This window comes from Sus scrofa, chromosome 5, assembly GCF_054392235.1.
Source record: "Sus scrofa isolate SSC_HxYL_T2T_F1_AM1 chromosome 5, Sscrofa_HxYL_maternal_Yorkshire_Landrace_v2.0, whole genome shotgun sequence".
NCBI lineage: Eukaryota > Metazoa > Chordata > Mammalia > Artiodactyla > Suidae > Sus > Sus scrofa.
Window position 1 is genome coordinate 67,646,496 of NC_139387.1, and position 20,717 is coordinate 67,667,212.

The 20,717-nt window shown below is 42.5% G+C and overlaps 1 protein-coding gene across 1 annotated transcript in view; it reads right to left on the bottom strand.

Annotated features, from left to right (window-relative positions):
- Window positions 1–352: 352 nt before the first annotated feature.
- Window positions 353–20,717, bottom strand: part of LOC110260739 (uncharacterized) — a 147,397-nt gene continuing 127,032 nt past the window's right edge. Inside the window, exons 6-7 of the transcript XR_014803844.1 lie at window positions 5,748–5,884; window positions 353–786 (exon numbers count right to left, since the gene is read on the bottom strand). The gene's annotated coding sequence lies outside the window, so the exon portion shown is untranslated. The remainder of the gene's footprint in view (window positions 787–5,747; window positions 5,885–20,717) is intronic.

Consider the following 20,717-nt stretch of genomic DNA (forward strand, 5'->3'; position numbering starts at 1 on the left):
AACCACTGAGCCACGACAGCAACTCCACAAGTGAATTTTTGCAGCCCTCCTTTGTTTTCACTAGTTTGTTTATTATCTTTTTGCCCATGGGGACAGGAATTTTTACTTGTTCTTTTTACAACTCCAGCACTTAAAACACTCTTGGCGCAGAGTACGCCATTAATAAACATTTGAATTAGTGTTGAATTAGTGAATGGCGCATCTTATCTACACATAAACTGTATATGACTCACCTGCTTTTGGAAACTAATAGAAACAATTGCTTAATCATGTTTTTAAGACCGTAACCTAAAATTCATAATACTTTACAATTATATAACACATTATAAAAGACTTTGACATACGTGATCTCATTTTATCCTCACAATACCTTTATATTTCAATTTTTTCACAGGAACTTGAATCTGAGAGAAATAGAGTCTTCTGTTTGAGGTCACAGGAAACAGCATCATAGGGAAATTGAGTGATTTGCTCAAAGTCCACACTAGAGAATGGAGATTCAGACTCATGTCTTGACAGCAAATCTGATGCAATTTCCAGTACAACATCCCAACTCTTTGATTCTGTGTTGGATCAGCTGCCTGCATACTCTTCGATTCTGTATCAGCAACATCTGCCTATTCTTCTTGGCCAACCAGGCTCAGGACTTACAATCCAGTTGATCAGGTTTGTTTTGGTTCTTGCTAACTGTGCTAACCGAGCAAAACTGGGGCTGACTCGTGGCACTGCCTGGTTGAAAAACCAGGATTAGGTAGTGTGAAAACAAGTGTTCTCAATACAGCTCCCCTGCAAAAATGTAGATCAAGATGCAGGCTGTAAATACGGGGAAACAAAGACTCTGTAAAACTCAGTTTGTATAGACTTACATGCAGAGAGCCAAGTGCCGGTCAAATCATTTACATTTATCATCCCATGGTCTTAAAATTAGTGTGGCCTGGAGTTCCCATTGTGGCGCAGCGGAAACGAATCTGACTAGGAACCATGAGGTTGAGAGTTCGATTCCTGGCCTTGCTCAGTGGGTTAAAGATCCGGCATTGCCGTGAACTGTGGAGTAGGTCACAGATGCAGCTCAGATCCTGACTGTGGCTTTGGCATAGGCTGGTGGCTACAGCTCCGATTAGACCCCTAGTCTAGGAACCTCCATATGCCGAGGGAGCGGCCCTAGAAAAGGCAAAAAGACAAAAAAAAAAAAAAAAAAAATTACTGTGGCCTGTTCAAAAGAATAATTTTCTTATTTTTTCTCAACTCAAAGGAAAAAAGCCCTCTTTTAAGCCTTGTGCAGATCCTTATACAAGCAGCTGTTGAGTACCTACTATGTGAAAGGCACAAGGCTCTTTCTTTCCTTCCTATTCATCCGAAAGCAAATGTTTAGCTTTCTTTGTAAGCTTTCTTGGCTTTTAGTCATTCATCCTCATTCTTCTGCCCTCTCACCTTTCATAGCTCACTCTCACTCACAGAAAATTCATTATTATTAGGGGTCCACTCCAGTTTTTCCCTTGTGGCTTCCTCGCTTCAACTATAGACCATTTAGAGTTCAAAATCCATTTCTTTGTATTCTCACAGATTGTAAATATTCAAAAGCTGGTGACTAAGGGAAGGGAGAGGAGCTCCATTCATGATTTGAACCAGAGAAAGGGAGCAGATGCTATCAGATGCCCCATTTTAATGGCTTACAAATAACATGACTCAGACTGGTTTGGGCGCAGTCTGCACACATCAGAGAAGAGGAGATGGACTGCTGACTTGGCAAAGGAGTTGTAAATAAAAGCTGACTTTGGTTTAGCACCTATAATTACACCCAAGCCATAGCTTGCATTTTGATTGTCCCAGAAAGAAAGAAGAGGAAAAGAAAGGAAGAGAAGAAGGAAGGAGGAAGGAAACAGGAAGATAAAAATTTGTTTTTTCTTAATAGGATACGCTCAGATATCTAGTGTCCTTACGGAACTTAATTTAAACTTACAGAAGGCATCCATGAGAATGGTGGAATAGAAATTGATGTAATTATCTAGACTGTCATAATAACTGTCTCTCAGATTCCATGGGAAGCATTCATTCCAATACTGAATTAAAACTGGAAATGGTTCGAGGAGAAACAATCCCTCTGGCCAAATCTACATGTCATATCTAGAGCATCGCAGTTGTTTGGTGAATACCAGGTACAAAATACTTTGTTGAGTAATACAAGGGAGGAGAGACTTTTTTTCCTCTACCCTCCTAGGTTTACTGGCTGCTCACTGCTCCCACCAAATTGATAAGAAACAGATTAACAAGAGAACAAGAAAAGCAGGCTTCATTATGTACCTATGCACAGGAGTTTCCAAAGAAATAAAAGCTCAAGGAGGAGGCCAGACGATTGAGGCTTGTATACATATCATCTTAGGCTAAACAAAGGAAAGGGGGTTTTGAGCTTCTGGATGGAGGAGGCAAGCTGTAGAAAGGTGAGGGGAAGAAATGTCTGGTAAACAAGGGTTACCTTGTTAACACGCAAGAGGCTCTCAGGTGATGAGCCGTCTCTGGGAGTAGCTCTCTTCCTCATATAAGACACCTTTACAAATGGAAATTTCCTTTATGAAAGGGGAAAAAATGGACTCTACTTCTAGGCAGCTGGGAGAAAGTAGAAAGCTTTTCCTTCATCGACTGGTTTTCAATTGCCTTTTGCTCAAAATAATCCATATGCCAAAAATGCACATTTTAGGATGGTTCTGGAATCTTTTAGTACTAATGGTTAACACAGAAAAGTTCCTGTCCTTGAGGAACCTTATAATCTAAAAATGAAAATAATATGTATGAAAATTATAGCACAAAGCAAACGTTCTTTGGTAGAGATATAAGTCCTGTAGAAGCCAAGAAAATAGAGTTTTCTGCATCTGAGAGGTTTTAGATTTTATGAAGAAGGCGACATTTTAAGACTAGGTAGGATTTCTATCTCCGATTAATGGAGAGAAAATGACAAGAACAGAGGCAGGAAAGTTCAGAAAATATTTAGCAGTAGGTGAGTGGTCATGTTTGGTGGAAGGGTCTACTAGGAGAGATGAAGCAGAAAAGAAAGACATTGCCAAATCACAGGGTATTTGAGCCTGTTTGAGCAGCTTCTTTTTTATTCTGTGCATCCTAGGGAGCCACTGAAGGTTGTTGAGGAGAAGGCTGGCCCATTTGGTATGAGCGTTCTCTTAGAACTTTTTTCTAGAAAGTTCTTTGACAGAAATTGGAAGATGTTTAGAGGAGGTGAGACTGCAGTCTGGGAATATAGTAAAGAAGCCATTATGTAACCTAAGATCTGAACCAGGTGAAGAAAATGAGATACATCTCAAGGGTGTTAAGAGGTAGAACCCACATGATTTGGCAACTGATTAAATGCTTGATTAAATGCTTTCCTGTGTGCTCAGGGGAAGAAGGATCGCATGAAAAGATTTATGTTTGGGTTTTGTAAATGATAAAGACTCGATTTATCTAAAAAGTAAAAAAAAAGAAACAAAAACAGAAAAAAATAGGGGAATTTATTTGTAAAATTCGATTTACTACATAACTTTAGGAAGCACAGACATAGAGCCAGGGAGGGTCAACTGAGTCAAGGCCTCAGCTGTCATTTTTCCTCCATATCCTCTCTTTGAAGATAGTCTTTATTCTTTTCTACTATGAGCAGCACTTCCATGCTTGAGGAGCCTCACAATAGCTGGTTCTTCTAGCTAAGGGGCTGAAGAAGAATAGGGTTTTCCTGGGTCAGTTTGAACTTTTCCAGAGATGGACACTGATGGAGGAACTTGAGTCACATATCTTTTTCCTGGACCAATCATTGGACCTTACATATGGGGTGCTGTTTTTGGAGGATCCCACTAAAAAATCATGGTCGGCGGTAAAAAAAGGTATTACAGACACGGCCAGGGGGAACTCCTTGTGCATCATGGCACCCTCTTAGCTTTCCCAAGGAAGACTGAGGAATATCAGTTGTGACAAAGTTCTGGGCTAGAGGATTGGTGATGCCTTTAACAGATGGAGAAATGGGTTTGGGCAAAGCGATGAATTTTAGTTTAGACATCTTATTTTTTTAAGGTGTATCAGGATGTCTGTGTGGCATTGTACAAGAGGTCCTAAGAAACTGGGGTCTTTTGTTCTTAGGAGAAGTCGATTTAAAAACTGTAAATTTGGGAGTTCCTGTCATGGCTCAATGGTTACTGAACCTGACTAGCATCCATGAGGACGCAGGTTTGATCCCTGGCCTCGTTCAGTGGGTTAAGGATCTGGCATTGCTGTGAGCTGTGATGTAGGTCACAGATGCAGCTCGGATCCCTCGTTGCTGTGGCTGTGGCGTAGGCTGGCAGCTACAGCTCCGATTGGACCCCTAGCCTGGGAACCTCCATATGCCTCGGGTGCAGCCCTAAAAAGACAAAAAGACCAAAACAAAACAAAACAAGACAAAACAAAACAAAAAAACCCTGTAGATTTGGGAGTCATCAGCATTGAGGTCATGATGAAACTAAATGGATAAGATTGCTCAGAGAAGATGAATTCAGAGAGGAGGTTGGGAGGCAGAATCTAGGAAATTTCCATCATTTGAATGGAGGCCTAAAAGGATAAAACAACGTAGACTGAGAAGGAATTATTGTGACCAAATAACAATATCTAAGAGGAGGAAATGGGTAAGAAAATGTCTAAAACTCACTGAGAGTGTTGCAGGTTCCTTTTTATCTTCTTTATCAAATCAGCAAGTCTCTCTGGAGTATGTATCAGGATTGCACCACTTTGACAGGGCACCAAGGGAGACAGAAAAGAAGGAGAAAACAGACCTTTTCCTGGAGCGAAGAAACTTGCAAACTCCCAAGAATAGGGTAAGGCGATGGCAGGTCACTTAAGCATGCACTCAGGTAAGGACCAGAACAGCTTTGGCTGGCTGGCACATGGCTAATATTTGGCCCATCTGCCGCCTTTGGCATATATGCCAGATGTTGCAGTAAGACAACTACGGGAAGAACAGAACTAGGGGAAGCATTTGCTTGTTAGTTGGTTGTAATGGAAAATTACATATGGGACATAATGCCTAATGACTAAATAGGTGATATCAAAGGGTAATTACCTTCCTGTCTCAAAGAGGCTAGGCTTGAAAACATCATATAATATGTTCACAATGCTATAAATCAGCTATACTTCAATAAAATGTTAAAAAATCATTTAATAATTGTCATTATCTTATTTCTTTAATATTTATTTAGTTAGTTATTTTTGCTTTTTAGGGCCACACCTGTGGCATATGGAGGTTCCTAGGCTAGGGATCTAATTGGAGCTATAGCTGCCGGCCTACCCCACAGCCACAACTACGTCAGACCCGAGCCTCCTCTGCCACCTACACCACAGCTCACGGCAACGCTGGATCCTTAACCCACTGAGCGAGGTCAGAGATCAAACCCGAAACCTCATGGTTCCTAGTTGGATTCATTTCCCCTGTGCCACGACACGGAATGCCAATTATTTTAAAGAAAGCAATCCCTTTAGTTTGGGCAATGGCTTTTATTTACATTTTCTTTTTTCCAATTAAATTTCTTTAGCAAGTGATAATAGATTGGTAAGCGGTGTCATTACGTGGCAGGAGAATCACTCCACAAGATGGTAGGAAACTGAGAGACCACCACTGTCCTCCCACCTCTATTCCATCACACCTACAAAGCAGTATGCTCCAGCCTTACAACCTTAAATAAAATCACTTAATCTCTGTGATTCAGTTGCCTCAACTAATAAAACAAAAATGACCATACCTCATTGGTCCCAAGGGCAGGGACTATATGGGTGATTTCTTGAGTTTCCTTCTGCTGTGATTATGATCAGTCATGTGACACGTGTGCAAGGAATCCTTTTTAGCAGGATTGGTTCCTGCCTCCAAAGAGCCTACCGTCTGCTGGGGAAACAGGAAACACACAATTACAATTTAACACAAAATGTCTGTAGTGGAGGCAGATGAGATACACAGGACAGAGAAGGACTAGATTCACACATCAGTCCAGGGAAGTGAGGGGACTTCCTTAGGGGAAGTAACACTTGAGCTGAGCCTGAACGGAGTTCCCACGCCATCAAGAGAACAGGGGTTCCAACCGGAAGAACAGCACATTTTAAAGACGAGACTTGTCTGGAGGAAGAACCAAAAGTAAGTTCACATGAGTGGGAGACAGCGAACAAAGCACGAAGTTGTGAAAATGTGGGGCTGGCAGATAGTTAGAAATTACTCAAGATAACCATAGAGCACTCAGTGGTGGAAGGGCAGTAGCCTAGATGCTGGCTGATTAGGAATTCTGAATTTCTGGAGAAGCATTTGAGAAGACTTCAAACCAGAGTTAGGAAGAACAAAAATAAAGCTAGTGAGAGAATCCAGGGAAGACACAAGAAAAATCTATGAGAGACCATGGCTGTGGGAGAAGAGAACTATTTAGGAGACAGAATCAACCCTTAGTTTATGGGATGAGGGTTAAGGAGCAGAGAAGAATAAAGAATCACTTTCCCACTTCCTGCCTTTAGGAAATTGGGTGGCTGATGGTGGCATTCACTGAGGTAGGAGTTGGTGGAGAAAGGGTTGGCCCTCATCTTTGCCCCTGCTTTTGTTTTATGGAGCAATCACCGTCCCGATATATTTCTGAAGATACTGAAGTACTTGCGTTTGTTTTCCTTTCAAATTCCCTTGCCTTCTGTAGAGTTTGGAGTCTGTGAGGAGACTGGGTTTCTTTCAGGCAGATGCATTAAGCCTGTCCTTGGCTGTGGTCTCCATCTCAGGTGTCCTAGGCTGCAATGTTCTTCCTGAGCATACTTCCCTCTCCATCTACCTCCTGCTTCCAGAACTTTGTTGAAATCTTCACTCTTCTACTTCTCTCCCATGCTCTTGTTGGGTGGGGTTGGGAGGGTCATGCTTTCTTATTTCTTTCCTATAATTTTATTTATTTATTTAGTCTTTTTGTCTTTTTAGGGCCGCACCCGCGGCATATAGAGGTTCCCAGGCTAGGGGTCCAATCGGAGCTGTAGCCACCGGCCTACGCCACAGCCACAGCGACACCTGCAACCTACACCACAGCAATGCCGAATCTTTAACCCACTGAGTGAGACTAGGGATCAAACCTGCGTCCTCATGGATGCTAGTCAGGTTCCTTAACCGCTGAGCCACGACGGGAACGCCATTATTTCTTTACTTTGATTTGAATGATTTTTCTGAAAAAGGATAAATGGATACACTCAATCTACCATCTTCAACCAGAAATTCCTGAATTTGAGCTCCGATATGATGTATTTAAGGTAGCTATGGTGCGTCTAGATAGAGATTTAGAGTATGTATGTGTGAATTAGCTGTATGTCTGAACCTGGCGTTCAAGAGACAAACCGAAATTAAAGGTAAAGATCTGGATTCCTGGTATAGAAGTAATGGGTGGGGATGAGACTGCCTAGGGAGAGCTTGCAGGATGGGAAGAGAATAGGAGCCTGACCCTGGCGACCATCACTATTTAAGATAATTGTCTTTAGGGTACAGTATTATTCCTCTAGAGTTAGGGAGACTAATGCTATCTTAGAACTCACCCCCTACAGATAGAAAGGACTTAAATGGGCTCTTTGAGCTCAGGGAAGATGCATTTAATATATAATAAAGGTATGAAAGCAACAGCCAGATAATTAGGTGTAACAAAGTTGAACAGGGTGAGGATAGGAGTTCCTACGATGAGAGAGATAAGCAAGAGTGTCATCATTTCCAGATGATGTTATCTGACGTTTTTGGTGCTGGGCCCACTCTTTCGAGTCTGTTGAATGATGGCTCCCATGATCTGTGCTACTATTTTTTTCTTCTGCTGAGAACATGGCCCTGATTCAAGCACCTTTGCTCAGGGAGATATGTCCTGATAGTCTCCACACATGCAGTAAATATTTATTGAGGCCTTAGTATAGGCCAGACGCTGCGTGAGGTGCCGGGGTATGAAAATAAACAACATAACACTCAGATAAATGCATAAACTGTCCCTCACTGTTGCTGTCACTATTTTATTAGCAAAGATTTTGTCATTAGTGTTCTTTTTTTCTTTGCTTTTTAGGGCTGCACCCATGGCATATGGAGGTTCCTAGACCAGGGGTCGAATCAGAGCTACAGCTGCAGGCCTAGGCCAGAGCCACAGCCACATGGGATCCGACCTGCATCTGTGACCTACACCACAGCTCATGGCAACGTCATATTCTTAACCCACTGAGTGAGGCCAGGGATTGAACATGTGTCCTCATGGATACTAGTTGGGTTCATTACCAGTGAGTCACAACAGGAACTCCTTATTAGCTTTTAGAGAAAGTTTGGTTAGCCCTCTCATTCTGAGAGGTAGGCATGCAAGTTTTTCTTTTGGTGCCCAATGTGACCATTTTGTGTACCTGGCAAAGAAAAAGGTGAGAATATTTTTTATTCTATCTCGGGGTGACACACAGTCATCACCCTAACCCAATACAGCACAGAGGGGTCTCACTATAGATTATTTAATCCTTATTTTTATTACTTCAAATTATTATTAGTAAGCAAGGATTCTAGGAAAGCACAGGTCACAGAGCACAATATCGTATTTTGGAGAGGGCCAATGAAAGGAAAGGTTTTTAAGAGTAAAACTTAAAGTAAGTGGCGTTCCGATTGTGGCTCAGTGGTTAATGAACTGGCCGAGTATCCATGAGGATGCAGGTTCGATTCCCAGCCTTGCCCTGTGGGTTAAGGATCTGGCATTGCCTTGAGCTGTGGTGTAGATCCCAGATGCAGCTCAAATCCCACACTGCTGTGACTCTGGTATAGGCCAGCAGCTACAGCTCCAATTCCACCCCTAGCCTGGGAACCTCCCTATGCCGTGGGTTGGGCCCTAAAAGACAAAAGACAAACAAACAAACAAACAAAAAGCAAGCACAACTGGCAAACAGGTGATTGGCTTAAAAAAATACAGCTAATCAAAGAATGAGTTCTTTTAAACCTGGAATTTTAGCTATGTCTCTAATCTCAGGTTTGGTTTGTTTGTTGTTTTTATGGCTGCACCTGCACCATATGGAAACTGCTGGGCCAGGGATTGAATCCAAGCTGCAGCTTCCACCTACACCATATCTGTGACCTACCTGCAGCTGTGGTGATGCCAGATTCTTGCAACCCACTGCACCGGGCTGGATATTGAACCTACACCTCTGCAGTGACCCAAGCTGCTGCAGTCGGATATTTAACCCACCGTGCCATGGCAGGAATGCCTCAGTTTTTTTTTTTTTTCTTTTTTCTTTTTTTTAAACGTCATGATCATTTAAAGCTTCCGAAAGAGGGAAAATTTAATTAAGTAGAGAATAAGGAGGTAGGTTGGCATAAGGGTGAGTAGAGAATTAATCTAGTATGGTGCTTTATTATTATTACTAAAACTAATTAAGTTTTTAATTAACATAACAATAGTAGTGATGGAATAAGAAGAAGGGAATAGGACCACTTTGATGACTTTTTTCTAATTTACGGGAATTAGAAAATTTTGAAAAATTCATCCATTCATTAATTGATCCACTCAATCAACAAATACATCCAGCATGTGCCAGGCACAGTGTTAGGTGCTGGGAGTGCAAAGATAAACCCACTGATAGCTAAATGGAATCCCACCCAAGAAAGTTACAGGGCAAAGTATGCCAAAGGAACTGACTTACAGCCTTGTTTTCACTGCTGTTATCTGGTGCTGCCACCTGCTGGGCATTTGCTTTTTCACAGACTTTAACCCTAGGCGTGTACAGAGAAACCGGAAATTCCTGGATGGAGAAGGCCCCAATTCCATCTTTGCACACCAGACCATGTGCTTTTTCTTGAGAAGTGAACCTTCCTTTTTCCTCTTCACCAACCCCATGGTAGCACCAACCTTAACTCCTCTGGAATTGCAAGCTGCTTCTCTCCTGCAGGCGTGCTGAGTCACTTGCCCAGTATGCCCAGGGCAATTGCTTCATTTCTCTCCCTCCCCCGGAGCTTTGCTACAAAGCCTCTGTCTGTAGGCTTTGGCCTTCTCTGGCCTTCTTCCCGCTCTTATGAGAGTTTCTTGCCGGGACACTGAGAATGTGTGCCTGAGTTGCCTAACATGGGCAGGAAGAGGCCAAAGGCCTTTGCAGCAAATACTTCCACACAATTTTGAACTTACTCTCACTTCTGTCTAGGGGAGTAGGGTGGCCAGTGGGAGTGGTTTACTTACTTCCTCATGAGTTGTCTGGTTCAGGTCCTAGGGGCTGCTTCAGAATCTGAGCAGGAGTCAGAGGATGAAGCATTAAATAGGTCATTTGCTTTACATCATCAGTTCTTGAAGGGAGTCGAACACCTCCAGGGATAGTTTCACCATGAAAAAGGATCCCAATAGTAGTACCAAGCCCACCGTTGACTGTAAGACTGCCTGCCTCATTTGGCCCTGGTTCAAGCCAAGGCTTCCCACAAACTGCTAATATTTTGCCAGAAAACATTTACCAACATTTACTTGGTTATGAGATTACTTGGTTGGGCACAAAATCAGGGAGACCTCCTTCTTCCATTGCTTGTCATTACATCAAAAAATATTCTGGGAGTTCCTATCATGGCGTAGTGGAAATGAATCTGACTAGGAGCCATGAGATTCCGGTTTCGATCCCTGGTCTTACTCAGTGCGTTAAGGATCCGGCCTTGCTGTGAGCTGTGGTGTAGATTACAGATGCAACTCGGTTCTGATGTTGCTGTGGCCCTGGTGTAGGCCGGCAGCTGTAGCTCGGATTGGACCCCTAGCCTGGGAACCTCCACATGCCAACCGCGGGTGTGGCCCTGAAAAAAGGCAAAAAAAAAAAATAAATAAATAAAAAAAAATAAAAATTAGCTAGGTAAGAATGACTGTTTGAATATGAACTATGCATCATGAAGTGGAAAATATATTTATTTCTATCTGATGGACCCTCCCATCCCCCAAAAGCTCCAATTTAGGAACCCCAGGTTTATTTTCCACGGTTATGAAACTTGAAGACCACATCCTGAGCTCAGTGAGGTGCACTTTAACACAAGAAAGAAGGCCAGAGGTGGACAGAGTAGTGAACAAATTAATCATAGTCACCAATCTCTTTTCTTTCCTTCCTTCCTCTCTTTACACATCTACCCACACGGAATCTGCCAGGCCAGGGATGGAACTTGTGCCACAGCAGCATCCGAGCCACTGCAGTGACAACACAGGATCCTTAACTCCCTGAGCCACCAGGAACTCCTTTTTTTCTGGTAGTCTTGTTTCTTCTTTCTCCTTCTAGCTTCACAGACTCTTCCATCAGCTCCTCTCCCCATTCTGATCCTTTCTCATGCTTACCGGCTACTGCTTCTCTTTGGTCCTGAAGCTGGAGAGAGAGGGCTTCTATCCCCTGAAGGAAGGACGACTTTGTCCGGCAGGACCCCCAGGGCTTTGGACTCCATCGCCTGCTAGGTGCCCTCTCTGGGGTGGGGGCGGGGAAGAGGGGGGCGGTCCCCTCTCCCGGAAGTGAATGGCGGAGCCCTGCCCTCTCTCTTCCATCACTAGGAAGCACCTGTACTCAAGCTCCTCCCTCCGTGTTTTAATAAAGGACCACGATTTTTTGGAAAAAAAAATTCTAATTCTAATTCATGTTCTTCTTTCCTTTCCCTCCTTGCTAAAATTACTTCCTTCGCCCCATTTCTGGGGATGAAATGATTTTCCTGAAAAACATCGTATAACTTGGTATGGATTCCAGGTGCTCCCACTGGTGCTCGGCCGATAGACTACGGCTTCTCAAAATGAAGTGACGCTGTTTCCTGCGTCCAGCGAGTAAAGGGATGAGGAAGCCTGGAGAGGGGTGGCCATAAAGGTTAGAGGGAAAGGGGTCTGAGGATGGAATGAGGGTAGGACGGGAACCAGGAAGACGTGGGCCTTAAGGCACGGAGAGAGTGGAGGCGAGAATGTCACAGGTGAGGGATGTTAGCAGGGAAAGGGGGAATCTCCAAACCTAAAGCAGACCGTGGAAATTAGAACTCAGAAGCAGACCAGATCATCTTAATTCTTCAGTATATTTCACAATGCGAATGATTTATTTTAAGACAACCCTCCCCCATTTCACCATATTTCATGGCAGAGTTAAAAGGGAAGACAGGCAAGAGAGAAGTGAAAGTCTGATCTTTCAAAATCGTACTCTTTTTTTTTAATAGAGGTTTTCAAGAGGATCATTTGAAACATTGCTAAACTGAGGGAATTTTTTTTTTTTTACTTCTCATATCCATTTTGCCATGTTTTAATTTTATTGTTTGAAATAATTATAAAATTAGAACATGCTCCTTGCTTCAAGTCAAACAATACTGAAGTACATAAAAAATGAGTGCTCTTTCCTCCTTCCAACACTATCCTTTAAAGAGCTAATGGTAACAGTTTGATGTATCTCCTACCTTTTTATAATAACACATATAAGGACCTCTCTCTCTTTTTGCAAAAATGAGATTAATGTATACATTCATACTGTAACTTGCTTTTTCATTTAATAATACATCAGCATATTAATATTTCAGCATATATTTCAACTTAATATTTCAGACAATGGATATACAGTTCTTTATTTACCGCATCCTCTACTGATACATATTCAAGCTATTTCCAGTATTTTGGCACTACAGATATTGTCAAAATAAAAATCTTTTTACAGGAGTTCCCACAGTAGCACAGTGGGTTGGGAATCTGACTGCAGCGGCTCTGGTTGCTAGGCAGATGAGGGTTCAATCTCTGACTGAGCTCAGTGGGTTAAAAGGATCCAGCCCTGCTGCAGCTGCTACCAGTGTAGGTTGCAGATGTGGCTCATATTCAGTCCCTGGCCCTAGAACTTCCATATGCCGCGAACGCTGCCATAACAAAAATAAAAAAATAAATTAAAAATCTTTATATGCATGTCTTTACATCCTGGTTCTTTTACTTTTAAAGGATAGATTCTTAAAACTTGGATTTCTGAATCAAAAGGTCTGTGTGTTTTTGTTTTAATGGCTGCTGCCAGAGACTTTTCCCAAATAATTTGGGAGTACAAACTTTGTATTATCACAAGATGGCTTACATTAAAAATGCAATGATTTCTCTATAACACAACCCAGCTTAGCCTTTGCCTTCACTGGTATCCTGATAATTGACTCAGTTTAAAACCCAGATTCTTATGAGTAACTCAAATTAACCCAATCAACCCTACTGTTCTAGTTCTTTTGTTCCTGGCTGGCCTCTAAGTTTGGGGGATGCTCGTGGGAAATTGTGGCAGCAGAGGCGTGTGAGTTTGGACCATCGTGTCTCTGCCTGTGCTGACGTCGGTAACTCATTCCTTTGGGCCTTGAGCGTTGCTCTCTGTTCCTGCTGAGCCCTGCCATGGCCCCCAGTTGTCACATCTACATTCTGTGTCTTCCTTGTCCTAATCATAAAGATGTACCTGGTGTACTCAGCTTGGCCCCCACGCTCTCAGGGAGCCTGGTGAATCCTGCTCTGGCTCTTTCTTGTGCCAGGTGGGTAGAGGAGACCCTGGGAGAACTGTCCTGCCCTGATGCTTGCCCTGATCACTGCCATCCTTCTCCTGCCAAGGAAAGCCCTGAGGTTTATAGTCACTGAGGTTATCTATGAAACAGGCAATGGTCCTATTTGCTCTCAAATGCCGCATTCTTATCTAAGTATTTTGCTTTTCTGCAGAGACCTGACCTTGGAGGAGGGAGTAGCAGCCCGAGGCGCCACAAGGAGCCCTGAGCACATCCCCACAATCCTGGCTTTCCTGCCTCTGATCAAGCTCTTATCTCCTTCTGACTCCTCTGACTGCACATACTTCTTTGTGGTTATGGTATAAATTTGTTGGTCTCCCAGGTGTTGGCTCTGGATACCTAAAGCCAGAATTTGGGAATTAAAAAAAAAAAACAAAAAACTATGTTTCTCTTTCAGTTACAGCTTCTGTAATTGAAAGCATGGCTTTTACGAAACTTCTCTGCTATAGACTTTACAAAATAATATTTAAGATCATAGCTGTTAAGGAGGTAATTGTTTTCTCTGTATCATCTCTGTATCTTTAAAAAGTCCTAACACTCCTTAAATGATAGGGGAAAAAGTGATAAGGACTTTTTTAAAGAAACAATATATTTTTTATTAAAAAATTTTATTAAAATATAGTTGATTTACCGTGTTGTGCCAATTTCTGCTGTGCAGTAAAGTGACCAGTCATACATACATAGACTTTCTTTTTCCCATACTATCTTCCACCACGTTCTATCACAAGAGATTGGATATTGTTCCCTGCGCTGTACAGTAGGACCGCGTTACTTATCCATTCTAACTGTGATAGTTTGCATCCACTGTTTCTTTAAAAAGTCCTAACACTCCTTTAATAGTAGGGGGAAAAGAGATAAGTAAAAGGAATTAAAAAAAAACCCACAGTTAAATATCAAAATATTATGCCACTAGAAGAATTTACTGCACAATCAATTGCGTGAGGTTAACAAGAAAACTTTAATTCGCAAGAATCCCATGTGAGGGGAGGAATTTGACTGGAAGAAAACGCTTGAATTGCCCCAGGGCAAGGACTGAGATCCCAGGGCCATATTACTACAAAAATCTGTGTCCAAACTACTACACATAAAACAAAGGGAGGAATTTGTACCAGGGAAAGAGCAGGGAGGTTAAGGAGAAGAGGAAGTTGAAGGAGACAGAAGGCAAGATGGTGAGATGATGCATATTGCAAAATGTGACATAGTCTCTGAGGTCTAACTCTCTAGTCTAATTTCACTAAGCTATGAGAAAAATATTTAGTCTAAGTGAACAGCTGAATTCTCCATGCAGGGTGATGCAGAGCTAACAAAACCAATTCAATCAGATAGTGTCCAGTTACTGGAAAATGTAAAGCCTGGTCCACACACAGCCCTCTCTGTTACTGGGCAACTTACTGGCTCTTCCCCATTATTCTTTTTTTTTTTTAATTTTTTAATTTATTTTTAATTTTTATTTATTTATTTTTTTTGTCTTTTTGCTATTTCTTTGGGCCGCTCCTGCGGCATATGGAGGTTCCCAGGCTAGGGGTTGAATCGGAGCCGCAGCCACTGGCCTACGCCAGAGCCACAGCAACGCGGGATCCGAGCCGTGTCTGCAACCTACACCACAGATCACGGCAACACCGGATCGTTAACCCACTGAGCAAGGGCAGGGACCGAACCCACTGAGCAAGGGCAGGGACCGAACCCACAACCTCATAGTTCCTAGTCAGATTCGTTAACCACTGTGCCACGACGGGAACTCCCCCCATTATTCTTTATTGTCTTTTTAGGGCCGTACCCACAGCATAAGGAGGTTCCCAGGCTAGGGGCTGAATCAGAGCTGTAGCCTCTGGCCTACGAAGTTCTCGGCAACGCCAGATCCTTAACCCACTGAGCAAGGCCAGGGAACAAATGTGCATCCTCCCTGCTGAGCCATGAAGGGAACTCCCCCATTATTTAATATCATCCATCTCCCCTTGCGCCTACTTTACCTGTGGAGATGCTATGTTTTCTTATCTTTATAAAGAGATCTTTCTTCCTTGGCATCAAAGGAGCCCCAGAGAGCTTTACACATCCACAAACCTGATTCTAGACTTGCTTTAAAAACCCCCCAAAACCCATTTAATTTCTCTCCAAGAGTCATTGTTTCACTTTCACATGGGAGGTTGCACATGTGTTTGACCTACCTTGAGTGTAATGCTTTTATATACACACACATGCACACACACGTTTTTGTTAAATATAACATGATTCAAATTATATGTCACATGTCTCAAATGATATATGGTCAATGCATCCCCAGATATTATATATTACATCTGTATGTATATGGGTGAGTTTTAAATATTATGCACATGTACAAAAATCTTTCAATAATTATAGTTATAAATAATACGTAACGTGGACATTAACTGGCTCTCATTAATGCCATCCTCAGCATTCAAAAGAAATACAAATTGGGAGTTCCCCTGTGGCCTAGTGGTTAGGGATCCGGCAATGTCACTGTTGTGGCTTGGGTTTGATCCCTGGCTTGGGAGCTCCACATGTGACAGTCCTGGACAAAAACACAAACACAGACAAAAGAAATTCAAATTTCACTCCAAAACGCCTTTCAAAATTAGTGTTTTTATGGAAGTTTTTCTCAGACGCAGGAACTGGAGAAATGCACGCATGACACATGTCAAAACTTCGAAAAATCCCTCTTTAGGCACCTCCTCTCCCCAAAGTTTCCTGCACCTTGTAAGCAACTTGAATTTCTTGGTCTCTTCCCTCCAGGAACGCTAGTCCCCACTTGCTTTCCTCTGTCGACTTCCTTCTCCTCAACTGCCCCACTGGCCTCCAGCAGCTTCTGCAACACCTTCCACCCCTGCAAGTAGTTCCTATCTTGTGTAGATATACCCCTCCCTACTGAAAGCTTCTTTTCTTCTTCTTTTTTTATTTTTATTTTTTTTCTTTTTTGGCCACCCTGCAGCATATGAAGTTCCCTGGCCAGGGACTGAACCTGAGCCGAAATTTCGGTGTATGCCACAGCCACGCCCACAGTTGCAGTCACACTGGATCCTTCACCCACTGAGCTGGGCTGGGATCAAACTTGAGTCCCTGTCACTGCAGAGACATCATCGATCCTGTTGCACCATGGCGGGAAATCCTCAAGGCTTCTTTAATTCTTCATGTACACCCAGAATATTTACCCCTCCTCTCAAATTAGGTCAACAAGATCCCTTAGCTGATAGCCAATCAGCCCCTTAGAGACAAGAAAGGAAAAAAACACTCTAACATTTTATATTAAAAAATATATTTTGGCCCCGCATACATAGATCTCTGCAGCTAAGGACTAAGAGTGAAGAAGTACTAGTATTATTTTCCCCATTTAAAAATCTAAAAACTGAGGCACAGGGAAGTTAAAGTAATTTAACTAGGTATCAGGGAAAAGCGAATGGCAAAGAGTAACTTAAGCCTCAGCCGAATGGACCCACCATCACTTCCCTGGAGGGAAAGTAGACAGACTGAAGGGAACAAGCAAGGTGGCCCATTACTTATAGCACAGTAAGCAGCTGACTCATGGGCTCCACCAGCTCAATGCCCCTCCCCTAAGTCCCAAGGGATGCAGCTACCCAGCTGCGCACACAGTAGGTTATGCAGCCTGTGAGGAACCAACGGGCAAAGCCTCAGGACCTTTTATAGCCAGCAGCAAACAGGCCAGCCCTTCTCCCCAACTCACTCAAGTAGCCACTCTGTGGGTGCCTTGATCTAGTTCACCGCTATGTGACTGGCTATGGAACAGTTCAGGGTCAGAGGATCAGGAAGTGCTATGATTTGGCACACTCAGCCAAGACAAGGCGACCTGACCCTCTCAACACCAAGGTCGAAGCTGATGAGTGACAAACTAGAGTTTCGAGTTTGGCTCACAGTCCACATTCCCTATGACCTGTAGTCATACTACACAGAGGCCTAGCCTCGGCATTCATTGTACAGGTTGTTGGGCTAGTGAGCTCCTCTTTTGTGCCATAAGACTTTGTGAAGATGGCTCAGTGGAAACAAATCTGACTTGTATCCATGAGGATGCAGGTTTGATCCCTGGCCTTGCTCAGGGGGGTGACGAGCTGACATTGCTGTGAGCTGTGGTGTAGGCCACAAGACTTTGTGAGATGCACATACAGCTTTTCTTTTTTTTTTCTTTTCCTTCCTTCCTCCCTCCCTTCCTCTCCCTTTCTTTCTCTCTCTCTTTCTTTTTTTTGTCTTTTTAGGGCCCCACCTGCCACACATGGAGGTTCCCAGGATAGGGGTTGAATCGGAGCTGTAGCTGCCGGCCTATGCCACAGCCATAGCCACGTCAAATCCAAGCTGCATCTGTGACCTATACTACAGCTTACGGCAATGCCAGACCCTTAACCCACTGAGCAAGGCCAGGCATCAAACCTGCATCCTCATGGATACTACTAGTCAGATTTGTTTCCACTGAGCCACAGTGGGAACTCTGATGCACACACAGCTTTAACCAGGAGTATTTTGGAGGAGAGGGGTTTGTGGTGCTGTGTATTAGAGTGACAAATTGTCTCAAAGGAAGAACACATAGCCCAGAAGGTGAAATGCAGAGTGGAGAGTAAGAATTCAGTGGGATCAGGAAACAGGTTCAACAAAGGCTTCCAGAGATACCGGGAGGGCTGTAAAGCATCCCACATGAATGCCACTGGGCTGCGAATCAATTCTTATTAAACCTTTTTTAAAAAATTAAAGTATAGTTGATTTACAATGTTGTGCTAATATCTGTTGTACAACTAAGTGAACTAGTATTCCTTTCCTTTATGGTTTATCCCAAGACATTGGATATAGTTCCCTGTGCTATGCAATAGGACCTTGTTGACTATTCATTCTTAATGTCATAGTTTGCATCTACTAGCCCAAATTCCTAGTCCTTCCCACTCCTGCCCCCTTCTCCCTTGGCAAGCACAAGTCTGTTCTCCTTGTCCTTGGGTCTGTTTCTGTTTTGTAGATAGGTTCATTTGTGCCACATTTTAGATTCGGTATATTTCATATGGTATTTATCTCTCTTTCTGACTTACTTCATTTAGTATGAGAATCTCTAGTTTCATCCATGTTGCTGCAAGTGGCATTATTTCATTCTTTTTTATGGCTGAGTAGTATTCCAATTCTTATTAAATCCTAAGAGGCAAAATGACATTACAAACCTGGAGGACTTGGGTACATCCAAGGGCTGATATCTGGGAGAGGGATAGACAAATAGACCAATAGATACATAAAATAAATAGATTGATCAATCAATCGATTGATCGATAGACAGATAGGAAGGGAAAGAAGGGAGGGAGGGAATTCATTCTATGGTGTTTACAGTGCCAGAAGCTTTAATGGTTACCACAAACCTGCAAAGGGGCCATTGTTATCTCCATTTTTATGGAGGAGGGCACAAAAGCTCAAGGAAGTAGCTTGCCAACACCACGTAGAAACTGTCAAACCCAGAAATTTAACCCAGTCCTTCTAACTCTAAAATCCAGATTCCTTCCATTCTACTGTCTAACTTGGCAGGAGGGAGAGTGTGCAGAAAACATAATTAAAGGGTGAAGCCAGTCAAGAGAAAGTTAATCAGATACTATCAGCCTTCCTACAGCGTGGGCCAGGTACGTCTCTACGAAATGGATCAGTAAGGTGGCAGTTTCATCAGAGCCAGAGTCTGACTCTCTTCCCTCATCCTTTTAGAAGACATACCAACCTCTGGATAAAAAACCGTATTCCCTCTAAGGTTATTTAACCATGGATATCAGGATAATATTGTGTTTCATTAAATCTAAGGTGAAATATAAGACAGTTTAAAATTTTACTATGTGCACATTTTACTTTTTCAGGATCTTATAAAAATAAATAATGGATATACCATATTGCTGTTGATGGCAACTCAAGTTAACTAGACTCTGATTAATCATGTTATCTATTCCCTGACCTGACGGTAAATATTTTCCTATATCATGCTTTTGTATCCTTATGAAACTGTTGGTCAGTTTTAAGGTAGCTGCAGGCACTGGGTCAATTTCTGTCAAAGTTACACATAGGATCCTTTTTTATATCAGGGATGATCTGTATTGTGTGTCACAACATTTTCTGAGACATCCTTAGAGATGCCCTGTCTTTTCCCATAAGGCAATCTCCACGTGGACAACAAACTACAAAGCCTTTTTCTTTTTCTTTCTTTCTTTTTCTTTTTTTGCTTTTTAGGGCCACACATGCGGCATATGAAGTTCCTAGGCTAGGGGTTGAATTGAGGCTGCAGCTGCCAGCCTACGCCACAGCCACGGCAACTCAGGATCCAAGAAGTGTCTGCAACCTACACCACAGCTCACGGCAATACCAGATCCTTAACCCACTGGGCAAGGCCAAGGATCGAACCTGCATCCGCATAGATACTAGTTGGGTTCATTACCGCTGAGCCATGGCAGGAACTCCTTCAAGGCCCTTTAAACACCACCTTCTTTCTCTCTGCATGTACTCTACCTCATATTTTTCTAAAACAAGCTGGTAAAAACAAAGCTTAAAAAATAGAATAGGAGTTCCTGTTGTAGCTCAGTGTGTTAAGAACCTGACAAGTATCTGTGAGGATGTGGGTTCAATCCTTGGCCTCATTCAGTGGGTTAAAGATCCAGAGTTGCTGCAAGCTGCCGGTGCAGCTCAAAGATATGGTTCATACCTGTAGTTGTTGTGGCTGTGGTATAGGCCGGCAGCTGCAGCTCAGATTCAGCCCCTAGCCAGAAACTTCCATATATGCAAAGGTGTAGCTGTAAAAAGAAAGAAAATCTTTCCCTATTCTGGGATTTTATGGGTTTTCTGTACATCTTCACTCATAGTTCCTCCAGTATTTATGAATGGATTATTTATTCTTAAATTCTTAATCCATCTGAATGATGTTGGCTCTTGGTTTGAGATAGCAATTGTTAAAATTAGAAAACAGATGCTTATTTTAGTGGTTACTTAAGTGTTTATTAGGAGGCACCTAAAAAATAACCAAATAGGATACTTGAATCTTGATGGACTCATAGTTGGGCAGAAAATTTGAATATGAATTGATGATTAAAAACTTTATGGCATGAATAATTTTTCTTGGGTGTGGTCACAGTATTGGCTTTACTAGAAAAGTCCTTATTCTTAGGATATATATGCTGAAGTATTTAGAGGTGAAGTGTCACAATGTTGAAGATAATTTCAAATTACTTAGCAAATAGAAAATGTATAT